Raw genomic sequence first — 14,689 nt, forward strand, 5'->3', positions numbered from 1 at the left:
ATTAACCTTCATGTTTGAAGATCGTTGGTGGGATACTGTTGATGATGCGCTACAAGCAGTAAAAGCAACTATCTTCAAAATACCCTAGGAGCCAATGGAAGTGCTTCAGCGGAAATGGGTGACACAGCTGAGCTGTGCGTTAGAGTGTTACAATGTAAATATTGAGGAGGATGAAGAGGACCCACGGAATATTAACATTCTCAAAACTGAAGGCCATCACGAAGTTCGAGGACCATTGATTGAGGATCTCGACATCACCGCGCCGCTAAAAACGAAGCAGGTAAACATTGGGACAGAGGTGGAACCAAAGTATGCAATGCTCGGTGACTATTGGGATGATGCCATGGTGGATAAGGTCACTGAGTTACTCCGCGAATATCAAGACTTATTCCCGACCAAAATTATGGATTTAAAAGGGATCATTGACAACTTAGGGATGATGAAGATCACCCTAAAACCAGACACGAAGCCGGTCAAGCAGAGGCCTTACTGCTTGAATCTGAAGTACAAGGAAAAGGTCCACGTAGAATTAGACAAAATGCTCACAGTCGAAATTATTGAGCCGGTGGAAGAATCCGACTGGGTAAGCCCTATGGTAGTACAGGAGAAAAATCAGAAGGGAAAAATAAGAATATGTGTGGACCTCAGGAAGTTGAATGATGCCTGCGTACACGACCCATTCCCGACACCATTCATAGATGAAGTATTGGAAAACGTTGGTGGACAAGAAGCATATTCTTTCATGGATGGGTTCTCAGGGTACAACTAGATCAAAATCGTGCCAGAAGGAAGGAGCAAGATGACCTTCACAACAGAATGGGGTTGCTTTCAATACACTGTTATGCCGTTTGGATTAAAGAACACGCTAGCCATCTTTTTGCTCATAGTTGTTTCTACATTCAAAGAATACATCCACAAGTTCACTGGACTATCTTCGAATTAGTTAAACACCATGTACCAATTTTATGCTTGATGCTGGATACTTGCCGACGACACCAAATTTCACTAAACCTTAAGAAGTGCACATTCCTCGTTCCCTTTGGAAACCTATTGGGACATGTGGTCTGCAAACAGGGGTTGATGGTGGACCCTGCGAAGATTGTAGTAATTCTAAATTTGGAAGCACCGCGAAGTGTTAAACAGTTGTGCACTACCTTGGGACACACAGGATACTACAGGAATTTCATCAAAAGCTATGCCCAAATCATCGTGCTGATGGAGAAACTATTGAAAAAAGATGTCACATTCTGCTGGAATGATGATTGCATGAAGATCTTGGATGTCCTAAAGGGGAAATTGGCCTCCGCTCCAATCCTGGTCTTCCCAAAATGGGATGTGGAGTTTCATGTCCATGTTGATGCATCATGTATCACACTGGGAGCAGTGCTCATGCAAGAGGGCGGCGAAGGATTGGACCACCATATCATGTTTTCAAGTCGTATATTATCTAAAGCCAAGAAGAACTTTTCCACAACCAAGTGCGAGGGTTTAGCGATGGTGTATATGCTCCAAAAATATCGACACTATTTTCTAGGAGGACATTTCAAGATGTATACAGACCATTCTACATTGAAATACTTGGTCAATAAGCCTGTGTTAGGGGGGCGCATATGCAGGTGGCTCTTATTATTTCAAGAATATGACTTTGAGGTCGTGGTCAAACCTAAATTCCTGAACGCAGGACTGGATCACTTGTCGCGTATTGAGACGGGTGAGGAACCTACTAGTTTGAAGGAAGGATTACCTGATGCACAACTCTTTACGGTGCACGTCGCAGACGGGAACTTCGAATATATAATCCATTTTCTGAAAACAGGGACTGCACCGAAGGAATACTTTGTCCAATAGAAGAAGGAATTGGTGGTGCACACGACGGATTTTTCTATCATCGCTGGGCACCTATACAAAATTGGAAATGATGATATATTGTGAAGATACATACCAGAATTTGAACAAAGTCAGATCCTCGCGAAAGCACATGGGGGCATTGTAGGGGGAGACTATGCAGGATGTGTGACCGCACAAAAGATTCTTTGTGCAGGCTTATGGTGGCCAACCCTTCACCAGGATTCAAAAGAATACTGTAAGGCCTGTGATATATGCCAAAGAACTGAAAAACCATCACAAGGTGACGAGATTCCATTAAATCCGTAAATGACACTGCAACTGTTCGAGAAATGGGAAATTGACTTTGTGGGACCTATCAAACCTCAAGGAAAGACGGGTGCACACTACATCATCACTATGACAGAGTACCTGAAACGATGGGTGGAAGCATAGCTGGTCAAAGGCTGCAGGGTGCTACGGCTGCGAAGTTTTTGTTCAATAATGTGTTGACCCGATTCAAGCCTGTACCCATCTAGAGAGGTGGGCGTACAGGTTGTTTTGTCCATCATACCAAGCTTCCATCCACAGCTGAGGATTTCCAAACTGTATAAGAATCATTGTTCTTCATTCACGCCAGTTCTCAAAATTTCTTTGATCCGCACCCCACCATCTTGCGAGCGTAGCTCGCAGTGCCCATTTCAGAGCATCAAATTGCTGCTATTTTGGCACCTCTCTTTCAATTTTTTTCAGGAATTCATCCACCACTGTCAACCCATCATACATAGGCATATCCCTTACCTCTGTTGTCATGCAGCGTAGTGATCTTACCATCATGTTGCAATTGTGCGTGGTTACCTTGTGTAACCGGTTCTGCCATCGTTCTATTTCTTCATCTGAATATGATGTGCAGGAGCTTTCGTGCTCCCATGAAATCCTGCCATCCGCTTTAGGATTCACCCAGTCTTGCTCCCACGTAGTTATTTTGTAGAGACAGTCTAGATCATCCTCACTATCATCATCATGCACTGGTTCCATGTAGCACGATCCTTCCACAGAGTCTAAAGGTACCACTACGCGTAGTGACCTTTTCTCAAAAATCATTTTGCGCTTCTTCTGGTTTATCACTCCATTCATATCAGTGGCCCATTCGATTTTGAGTAGTGTGGGATAGGGATTGTTGTCATCAAAAATCTCTATCACTTCGAAATATGCAAGCGCGCTCGCACCTTCGATGTCTACCATTATTCCCTGCAATCTTCCCATCGGTAAGATCTTCTGCTGGTTCTCCATTCGCAATTAAATAGGGGACCATTTCAACGTAGGCCTACCCATGCACTCCCATGTCTGCTTTTGTAGTACATTCGCGTCCGATCCTAAATCCAGAATCACTTGATCCATTTTATATTCTTTGATTTGCGTAGTCAATCTCATTTCCCTTCCTATTCGCAATGTGTGCTTTCTGAGCTTGCAGACTACACGCAGTTCCCCTGGTCCAACACATCTAGTAATGAGTTCTTGCAGTCCCTTCACTGATTTTTTGTCGCATAGCAGCTTCATGCATGTCTCCAGAAAGGTAGTGAGCATTGAAGGATCCATCTTTGGTTCTAGGTGATCCTTACTACCTGAAGTGGAGGCCTCCGTGAAGCTCTTCTTAGCTTCCATGAATGTCTCCTTCGTGCACTCTAAATTGAATTCAGGTTCCTTTGTGGGAGCTTTGCGAACCCACACACTTTCTTCAGGTTGCTTGCCCTTGTCATCTCCCATTGTGATACCTCTTCGGAGCTCGATGTTTATATTCGGGTCCTCTTCGCGTGGCTCATACTTCATCATTTGTAGATTCTGAGTCAGGAGAGACTGGAGTATTCCTTTATCGTGCAACCTCGCTATCAGTGTAGGGTAGTCCTCCATCTCATGACAAACTGAGTACAATATAGAAATGATTCTCTCGTTGGATTTGTACAATCGTGGGCATAATACCCTGGCCCTCCACAATTGTAGCAAATCAACTATCTGTGACCCCTTCCTAGCCCCATTCCACCTCGACCTCATCCGCACCCCTGAAATGCATTGCGTGCCATCCCTGCATTTTGATCAAGGGCTCGCGTTTCGGTCTGTACCCTATAGGTAGGGGTCGAATCCATCATCAGCTCATAACTTCTGCAGGTGCGCTCATCATGTCCTACTGACCTACAGAAATTATAGAACAATTGATAGGACGTCTGTGTATACTTCTGCAAGAGATGAAAATTATCCATAACATGTTTTCCCCTTATCTGACAAATCATGCACCATAATGCAGGCGCCATGCTTGGTCCTGCTTATGCCTTTGGTCTTAATGGCATCGACCCTCCTCCCGCCAAGTAGTTCGCGAAGACTGGACAATGGTCCTTGTCATGTCCCTGTCCCTTGCACTTTATGCACCATACCTCCTCGCGCACCTCTGGCTGAGTTGTCCTGTCCTGTTTTAAACTCTGCATTTCCAGACATAAATTTTTCAGTTGCACATGGATTTGTTGGACTCCCAGGCCAGGATCTTGTATTGGGGTCTCGTGCAGTCTCATTGTAATCTCCAAAGCTTCAGCATGCATGGATAACTTCTGCTGCGACAATGCCGTCCTTAGATGCGGCGTTAGTGACGCTACAAACCATGCACGGTGCTACCCATCTGTCAAGGTCATGTTGGCTTCGTGAATCATGCCCTTCAGTATTTGATCCAGTTCCCAGGGGGTCTCGCCTTGAAGCATCGTGATTTCCTTAAACCCAATAATTAACTGTGTCTCTGATTTCGGCCTGCTAAATTCCCTGTTCAATGCAGCTTAGATATCTGCGATCCTTGCATTTAGATTGTCACTGGAGTGCTTAATGTACCATGTCAGTGCGCGATCCTGCAACGTGCTTACTAGTGTTTCCATCTTTATATTGTCATCCATGATTCCTTGTGCTTCCCATACAAATTTTACCACGAACCAAAATTGGTCGAGATCTTCGTTCCCTACTCCTTTGAACACCAGCAATTTTGTCATGCTTGCCATATTGAACTATGGTGGTGGCAAAGGTGGTGTGGGCAGAGATGGGGTTGAAGATGGTGAGACTAGTGGTGGTGTAGGTGGGGGTGGTATGCGCGGAACACGTTGCCTTATCAAACCGATCACACTTCTTGGTGAAACTTTCATGAGCTCTTCCTCGCTTTCTCGCCATGGTGAAATCAAGGGGTTATTTTATATATTTGTGCTACCTTCGTTTCTGTAGATCATACCACTTCACATAGCCCCAAACATAAATTTATTTCCATAACCCATTTTCACACAATAGAATTTTAATCCAAGTGTTCAAAGATTTAATGTACTTACCTCGCGGTCCTTTGAGGAAGCATCGTTCCGCCTCGCTGTAGCTGACTGATGTATCTACCACAAACTTGGTGATAAACCCTCCTATAATTCGATCGAGCCAATGGTCCATAGTGCATGCGATCTTATATTCTGATACTTCTATTCTGCGCACCAACTCTGGATTCCACACGATTGGTTTGTCGAGCCTACACTTTCCCTGACTGTCCGCTAGTTTTGCGATCAACTCGTACAACTCAGAGGGGAAGGATGCAAAGAAAGTTTTGTGGATTTCCATATATAAGTAGTGCTTTAACCACTGTTCCTTTGATACTCGCAGATTCCTATTTTCCTATGCCACAAACTCGTGAACCTTTCTGTCCAACCACCCTTCAATTTCTTTCTTTGTCAGATTCTAGTGACACAACATCAGACATCCCTTGTGCAAAATCCTGGTCCTAGCAACAGAACCATTTGTTGACTTGTTGGGGCCTGACCTAGGTTCAGATGTAATTTAGCCAAACAAATACCGGTACTACTTTCCCTTTCTACAACAGTCTGTGGAGTGTAGACTGAGGTCTCACTCGAAGTAGTATGGGAGGGTGCTAGAACTAGGTTTCTGCACCCTAGAGATGTCTGATGGTTTCAAGTGGTCCGTTGTTCGACCCTGCGTGCACGTCGCTATGCTCATTTACCCGTACCTCACAACTTGAGATGTTGTCTTCACGCAGTCTTATTCAGGGGCCGAGCGATGTTATTACCCAAGTCCTTACTAGTATTTCACCGTTAGTTGATTAATTTAGCTTACTTGCAAGTGTAAAGTATACTTAGCAATAAAAATCATTCATACAAGTGCGCGCAATAAATAAACAGTGTAATTTCAATTCATAATAACATATAATAACTCAAGAACAGATACACAGAATTTGGATAAAACTTCTTTTATTATTCTCTTCTCCGGTTACAGACTTGACTCCGCCCTGCGCACTCAGCTGTAGGGGCCCGCGCACTCAGCTGCGGACAACTAGGCCTTTGTGCACTCAGCTTCAGAGCCTTTTTCCTACTCTATTACCCAAGACACACTTAGACACTTGCTATGTGCTTCTACTTGCTATCTATTAGATTCCATTCCTTCTATCCCCCTTTACAACTTAGAGCCTCGCTCTATTTATACAATCACATGGTCTGCGGACCATGGGTAGGTTGACATTACATTCAAAACTTAGGGCAGATAGCCCTATGACTCTAACATACATTTTATGTTCCGCGCCCGCAATTCGCGGAGTCTTTACAACCATATCAAGTCAAAAGTTTGGCTTTGAGCCCCAAACCATGCCTTGGGGGGATTCCATGCCCAACATACACATGAACCAACAACCAAAAATATTGAAGGATGTAACTCAAAGAGGAAGAGAAATGAGGAAGCATCCCCACAAGATCTCTAAAACATTGAAAAGTCCTCTTGAACTGTATAGAAATGTTTTTGGGGTCTTGAAGTTGCTAGAGAAGACTCTAATTAAAATTTTGTGCATGTACTAAGTTCTCTTGTTGAAGTAAATATAGAATGTTGGATGTGTTGTAAATTGAGATGTTTTGTAATTCTTAATGTGTCGTTGGCTACATGTTTTTATTTTATTGACCTGATCATGGCCATGCTTTGTGTCTTCTATCATGTGTTTTTGTTATTTTCTCTTCGTTCCTTTTCAAGTTTACTCTTATTTTGGTTTGTTGAGAATGGGAAAGGAAAGGAAATAAGCTCATGGAGAAGAGATGAATAAAACCCAACTAGAGGTTCAAGACTCCAATTAAATTATGTGCATGCAATAAACTACATTAAAGGGTAGAAGAGGATAAATGATCAATCAAGAAGACCTAACTAGATCCACATGGACTAGCTCGACTATAATATTATATCTGTAAAAATGGAATAAGAAGGGAGTTCCCATAACTAATATTATGCTTCACTAATATATATTTTATATGTTATGAAAATGTGAAAAATGAAAAAATGAAATAAAGGTATAATGATGTATTTCATTGGAAAGACCATTTCTTGAGAACCACCACCCAAGTAGGAGAATAATTAATTCAAAATATTAAGACCGTGTAAATGATATGTAAATTAAGACCAATACTTATGGTGTTTGGGGTAATACGATGAGGTTTTTTTAATGAATTCCCTATCACATGGAATGCCCATTGGCTAAGTGTGCAAGAATGATTTCATGTTATTAACTACCACTGTTGGTGTGTATATGATATGCTTGAGCTTAGGAATCTTGTCATATAAATGAATATTTTAAAATAATAGTGGTTGAAAGTTGAATCTAAAATTAACAACATATGAAATGAATGGAATATGTGCATGTAGGACACATGCTTGTCAAAATGAATATGCACAATTTTGGGAGCATAGATGAAGACATGCTTGAATTGGATACATAATGCAAATTCCTTTATGAGAGTTTCATTAAAACTTGTAAATAAATGAATTGATAGAGTTGTGAATAAAATGTGAAGCTGAGATAATTTCAGGGATCATTGAATATTTCAACAATAGGTATGTTAAAATCCTGCCAGATTCCTTGAAAATATTTCGACAAAGAATGCTTGCGATGATAACCAAGTAAAGGAAGCAACAAGAAAATGTAAAATGGAAAAAGGTTAGGAATTTGGTAAAAATTCCTTTCACCTAAATTAATATATTTGGGTTTCCAAATTAATGAATGCTTTGCATGGATGTCCAAGCAGGGATATGGTTAAAGAAGCCTTCACTACGAAAAAATTTCAATGACTTTTGTACTGCATGAAAAACCAAAGTGGAAACTAATCACTCACAAATTTAAGGATATGTAGATTTCAAGTTTGGCTCTTTGGGCTACTGGAATAAATGTTTGATTGCATTTTGAAATGCTTAGAGTGAATGTGATGTGTATGTCCAATGTAATGATCATGTTCTATTTGAAATTTATGGATAGAGATAATCGTTATATGTGTAATAAATCTAAGATCACTTTAGGATGTTATGAATTTTTGCAATAAATAGATTGTATCCATAAAATCTCACAAGTGTTTGGCTAACCAGAAGATCAAATTGCAAGTGAAATGATGGAACTAGGTGTGAAATAGAATCGACTATGACAACATATCACCATATTTAAGGGAGCTTAACAACACAATCAAAAGTCTCATGTTTATGAGATATAGATTAGTAAATGATGCAAAGTTGGGAAATTAAAGTTTTTATTTCAAATTTATTTATTTATTTTTATTTATTATTTATTATTTTATTTATTTATTTATTTTTATTTATTTAATTTAATTTATTTTTATTTTTATTTTTATTTTTATTTTTTTTATTTTTATTTTTTTTAGTATATCTCATGCAAATTAAATGTTGTGACATAGGTGAAACAATGGAGCATGGAGCTCAGAAAGGAGACTGTCATGATAGAATTACAACCTTGTGTAACTTTGTTTACATCATGGGAGAAATTCATAACCAAAATATTGACTATAACACTCCATGATAAAATCAATGGAGCACACCAAACTGTCACTTGGCCATAAGACTCCTCACACGTTACAATAGAGCATGCTAGACTGATGTTTGGATGTGATAATCTAATGATTACCCCACTTAGGAAAACCCACAGATAGGTAGATTACTTGAAATGGGGATTTCCTAGGCTGATACGGATGAGTAGCTGATGAAGGCCCATGTAGGAAAACCCACAGACATACAGATTTCATAGAAAGAGGGTTGCTTGGGCCTAGAAGTGTGAGTAGATGATGGGGGCCCATGCAAGAAAACCTTTAGATAGGTAGAGTTCCAGGAATGGGGGTATCCTGGGCCTGGAAAGGTGAGTAGATAATGGGAGAATAAATATGGCCCATGCTCATTGGGATGTGAGCACGAGGAGGTTTATTTAGTAAAGAAAAAGTTTGTTTGGTAAAGACAGAGTTTGTTTGGTAAAGATAGAGCTTGTTTGGTAAAGACAAATTTTGTTTGGTAAAGACAAAGCTTATTCAATAAAGAAAGAGATGGAATCATTAGCTATGAATAAAAATAAAGAAACAACCATAAAGATATGTATCAATTTAAAGAATTTGCTGCTAAAATTGTAGTTTAATTGATTTAAAATTTTTATGATTAATTTCATAAGAATTGTATGCTTATGATATATGTGAGATGTTGAACTATCCAAAAAATATATATGATGTTTATCATAAGCAATATCAAACTAGTATTAGCACGGTAATATCAGAGTGGTGCAACAAAAGCACAATGGAGCTAAAGACCTTAAGGGCTAAGCCATTGTGGTGACACTAGAATCATGTGATATGCATTGATAACCATGATGTATGCTATGAAAAATGTGTTGTGTTATTAGAGAAAGCTAGAGGGATGTTGTGGATGTGAGATTGCATCAAAAATTTTCTCGTGCAAGGAAGCACTATCAAGAAATTGATCACCCAAGGGACTGGGGAGGCAGAGAAGGGGATGGTTGAACCTGGAAGATATGTAACTACAAGGAAGAGAAAACTTAAATAAATTGGTTTTCAAGGAGTAATGTGCATACTCATTGGGATAAAAAATGCATTGGGAGTGTCCCAAAAAGTAATGAGTTGAATCTGTCCCATGCGAAAGCCTTGAGGATAATGAACGACATGGATGGACATGACAATTCAGAACATGGAGGATGTTGCCAATGTAAGACCTGTAATTATAAAGCCATATTTTGTTTATGTTCTCTGATTATATAACATCAAGGATGGTGTTCATTTAAGAGGGTGGGCTTTGTAACATCCCTCATATTACTCCTATTTTTGTAATGTTAAAATTGTGATTGTGTAATGCCAACATGGAGGCCATGGATGGCTAAGAAATTATGTATAATAATCAAATAAATTAAATGTGAATCTTAATTATCCAACCTGAATGGAGAGACACACATATCCAAGGTTTTGAGGGAGTTTCCTATTACTTTCTTGTTGGTTACTTGTGGTATTCTTATTGATTGCTAACAACATGCCTGTTTGGTGGACCCATACCGACAACATTTAACTCTTTAATGTTTCCCTGACCAACCATCAACCTACACTAACAAGAATTAAAGGTTGTGGAGTGGGAAACATGGTTGGAGGATGACCCTATCCCTATTCCTCCTCATATATTGAGATAAAATGAATAAAATCTAGGGAAGACAGAGTGCAGAAGTGGAGACAACGTTCTCACTAGAAGAGGGAGGAGGTTGCATAATAGACCAAACCACCTCTTGATAGATGAAAATACGTGATTAGATGGAAGATAATAGACTACACACAAAAATAGATCACACATAATAGAGGAAAAGAGAGGAAAGTGGGCATCAAGCCATTAACGAGAAGGGAGAAGGAATTCTATGTTGAATGAAGGACAAAGACACCCTCTAAGGTAGTTTATAGCGAAGGAGACTGGTTGCAAAGCAATATAGGATTTGGCTAGTAAGAAAAAGTTGGGTAGAGAAAGAGTAAGGAGCTCCTAGAGCCAAATGAAAAGACTAAACTAGACCTGACCTTGGGTTGATTCCCCATAATTGAGCTCAGAGGAATGAGGAAGTCACTATGGCACTTACTACAAGAGAGCAGTAGATAAGTTACCTTGGAAGTGGAATCCACCTCTTGAGCATGTGACCTTATCCTTAGCATGATTCCCTTGAATAAACATCCCCTTTCATAATGGATCTAGTTCAGGGGTGGTCAACTGATCTAGATCTTAGCGGCTAAGATCCAGGAACCATGAATGTTGAGAGGGGAGGGTAAAAGCATATACATCTTCCAAGAATCTAATCACAGAAACAAAAAATAATACCCACACTATATACAAAATACAACTTTATTAATTGAGAAGAAGGTATAAATTTATTAATTGAGAAAAAGATCCTTTTACAACTACATTATGGAGGACCAATTTGTCTTTTTGTAAGATGAGGCCCATTATTTATTGTATTCTCGGTGCATTATTTAGTTTCATCATTTAATACCATGGGTGAATGCCATGGGTAAATACCATGGTTGGATACCAGTTTCCATTCAGATCAATCCTCCCCCCTTAGGAAGCATGGTCCCCATTGTGTCAAGTTCCCTCCTTAGAAGATTTTTTTGAATATGAGCCAATGAAGAGAATGGTTTTGTGTGTTTGACCCATAATCGTGGGTTTGTGGATGACCAAAAACCAAGTGTTGTTGAAGAGAAGGGTTTTGTGTGGTTTGCCCATAATCATGGGTTTGAGGATGACCCATAACCATAATGAATGAAGTTTTGAGGATAGAGTTATCCTATAATGCTTTTGGGCCAGTTGTGATACTAAAAATGTATGACCTAGTAAATGGACTTCGATGGTAAGGGTTTTGTGTAGTTGACCCATAACCATGAAGATTGAAGGTTTGAAAATAGAGATGCCTTGTAATGTTTGTGGGCCAACTGTGATATTGACAATGTATGGCTTAGCAAATGGACTTCAAGGTAGTTCACTTGCTAGTATGCCAAGGTGTGGTAGAAATCTAGTGGCCTATCTGGTGGCTTATCTTTGTAAATTCTCACTATCCAATGATATGTTGTAAAGGATTCATCCAAGTAATCAAGTTTCAAATTTTTTATTCCCATTTTTGTGATTTGATAGTCCCACCATAGGATTTCCTTAGCATTAGAAGGGGTATTTTGGCACAACTAGAAGTAGGTTTATAGATAGCGATAAATGATAGCTCTATCACCATGGGTGCCCCTAGCTCCAAAATGCATAGCTAGAAAGGTAGAATACAAATCTCTAACATGATCAGTCTAGATTGCAAATAGATAATGTAAGAGTATGATTCCTGAAGGACTCCAAATTCTACCGGCCAACTTAAGGAGAACGATTCATATGGTTGCGTAATGATAGTAACTTCTAAGTCGAACACCCCACAAGAGCCATGTACCTCCTGCTTAGAATTTCCATTTCCATTTTAAGATTGCAGAACTTCAAAACCCCATCTTCAGTTGATTGTTTCTTGAAGCTAGATGTCTCCTTAAATTTTGAATACTAATATGTTGCTTTCAAATCTTGCTCTAAAAATTCTTCATAAATGGATCAAAAAATTTCCCCAAGAGAACCCCCTTTTGGATATGAATTTTTTCGCTATTCAGATGGTGAAATGTTATAGGATTGCAGTTGGGGCTTGTTAGTGGATGATCAAACTTTCATATGCCATACTTGTTGTAATATTGGTAGGTTGGTTGGCTAGGCCATAAAGGAAGCCCTTGTGAACTATGCATGCAACAAGGAGATAGTGCAACTCTCTCCTTAGGGTGGTGATATGTACAATTTGTGCCATACTGTAACACCCTGTTTTCATGTAATGTTGACACTACGACTAGTCAGGACTTTCAGGGAATGCCTCCCTTTGGGGAGTGACATATTGACATTAGAATCTTGGGTATTCCATGGCTATAGATGATCCTTGTATAGGGGAAGAAAGAAGACCTCACATATGGATACTTGATGAAACATACATTGTACTAATTCTAAGTTGTTTCTTTCCTTATGGAGATGACAAGGGGCTTATTAGATCATCGTAAATGTTCCAACCTAGCTGGAGTAATGGTGTTATTTTTTGAGATGAAATCATGATAGGTATGTATATTAGAGATCCTTACAGGTGAGGACCAAAGACATAGATAGCTCCCTGTAAGGACCATCATATGAGTCTTACTGGATATGGTGATGTTGATGAAGGTGACAAAGATAATTTTGTTGTTGCATATATAGGAGAACCTAAGTCATGTAGCAACGTGTTGGGCTTTGAATGATGAAATTTGTAAGTAGCTCCATATTTGCAAGATCCAATGCATGTATAATATGGATACTCTTTCTCTCCCTAGTGCATGGGAAGGCCTAGATAGTTTAGATATAATCTTTATCCATCTATGTCATGTGGATGATAATATTTTCTTGTTGCACCATATTTACATGCCCATGTCTTCATAAAATTCTTACATTCAAGTTCCTCAAATCTTTCTGGAAGATTTTTTTCTACTAAATGGATTATAAATTTGATTAGGTATATGCATGGATCACAGTAGGAAAACCAGGAAGTGATTACATTCAATACAGAGGAAAAATATCTTCTACTAATATCATATATGGAGTTTAAAAACGTACCTTTACCCTACTATCTTGATCAAACATTTTGCATAACGTACTACAACTATAAACTCTAAAGAAATTAATGCAAAAACAATATATTTGTAGAATTTAGACATATGTCATCTATGGGGGTTTAGTGGACATCATGTCTAAATTTCCTCCTGAAGCACTGCTTGCAGTGCTACAATTGTCTCCAAAATTTCATTGAAGTTGCATGTCCACTAATTGACATCGAATCCAATGGAGTTCCTCTTCAAACTATTGCATTTTTTACTGTAATTTTTATTGCTCTTGTAGGAGAAATAGGATGGAGTTTGATTGCTACCTCAATTGTTGTATTATCTCATTATACCCTTCATTGTTTCCTATGGGAGGGTGAAGATAAAGGTGACACGGAATATGATGTCCTAAATTTGAGCTAGAATTATCTTGTTTCTCCATGCTGAGTCTAGGCATTGAATGACAGTAGACCAATCACCCTTTTCTAATTCCTTTGTTGGAGACTAAAGGAGATGGGGCCACAAAGTCTCTTCGTGTTGTGATGACCAAATGCGAGCATCTCCAAGGTGTTGTTTCATAGAGGTTGGTGTAGGGAGGGGACTCGAATAGAAACCACAAAGCTTACCAACTATAAATGCAGAAGAGAGATTATGTGTGGAGAGTATTCAAAAGCACATGAAAAACAAACTTGGAAGATAGAGATATATCCTACAAATTCCCGAAGTAGGCCTCTAAGAGATAATTGATATCGATTTGAAAAGACAAAGGATCAAATATACCTATAATATGAACTTCCAGACTACTAACCTTCACAGAGCGAGGTCTTCTTGATTTCTTTAAGAGATAGTTAATTTCCTTGTTTGCAAAGATGTTTATCACAATGCTTACATATCAGGGAACAAAAATATGTGAATTTCTGACCTTATTCAATCCTCCAAGAGGAAACTTTCTTGCTTTGGAAAGCATGCAAAACCTCTAGAGACGTGAGGGTATTTTACCTTCTCCCTACATAAATACCAATATTTCTCTCCTCGAATACGTCACAAAACATCTTCACTCTAATTAATTTGAGCTCATATTCCTTGAATGCAGCATGGGGCTCTAAGACCTCCCACACTTCAGTGACCAATCTCATCTATAACCAATTGTTGTTGCACTATCTAGAATTCATCCAAGTGAGTGCACATTCATAAGGTATGACACAAATTAAATTAAGATCAGTACACTTCACCTAGGATAAGAAAGGGTGCAGATGTCCTACTGCCCAACATTCTGCCACCTTGCAATGAACGATGAAATATCGATGTTGTCCCTTGATACAGTATTTATGAGAGACAAATGAATTCCATAAGTGCACCATCGAGAGGCA

The 14,689-nt window shown here is 39.2% G+C and overlaps 1 pseudogene; it reads right to left on the minus strand.

Annotated features, from left to right (window-relative positions):
• Nucleotides 1–12,081: 12,081 nt before the first annotated feature.
• LOC149224604 (zinc finger CCCH domain-containing protein ZFN-like) overlaps nucleotides 12,082–14,689 on the minus strand; it is a 54,531-nt pseudogene continuing 51,923 nt past the window's right edge.

Source organism: Pinus tabuliformis, chromosome Q (genome assembly GCF_031772625.1).
Source record: "Pinus tabuliformis cultivar Carrire ecotype Pingquan chromosome Q, CPIR1, whole genome shotgun sequence".
Classification (NCBI taxonomy): domain Eukaryota; kingdom Viridiplantae; phylum Streptophyta; class Pinopsida; order Pinales; family Pinaceae; genus Pinus; species Pinus tabuliformis.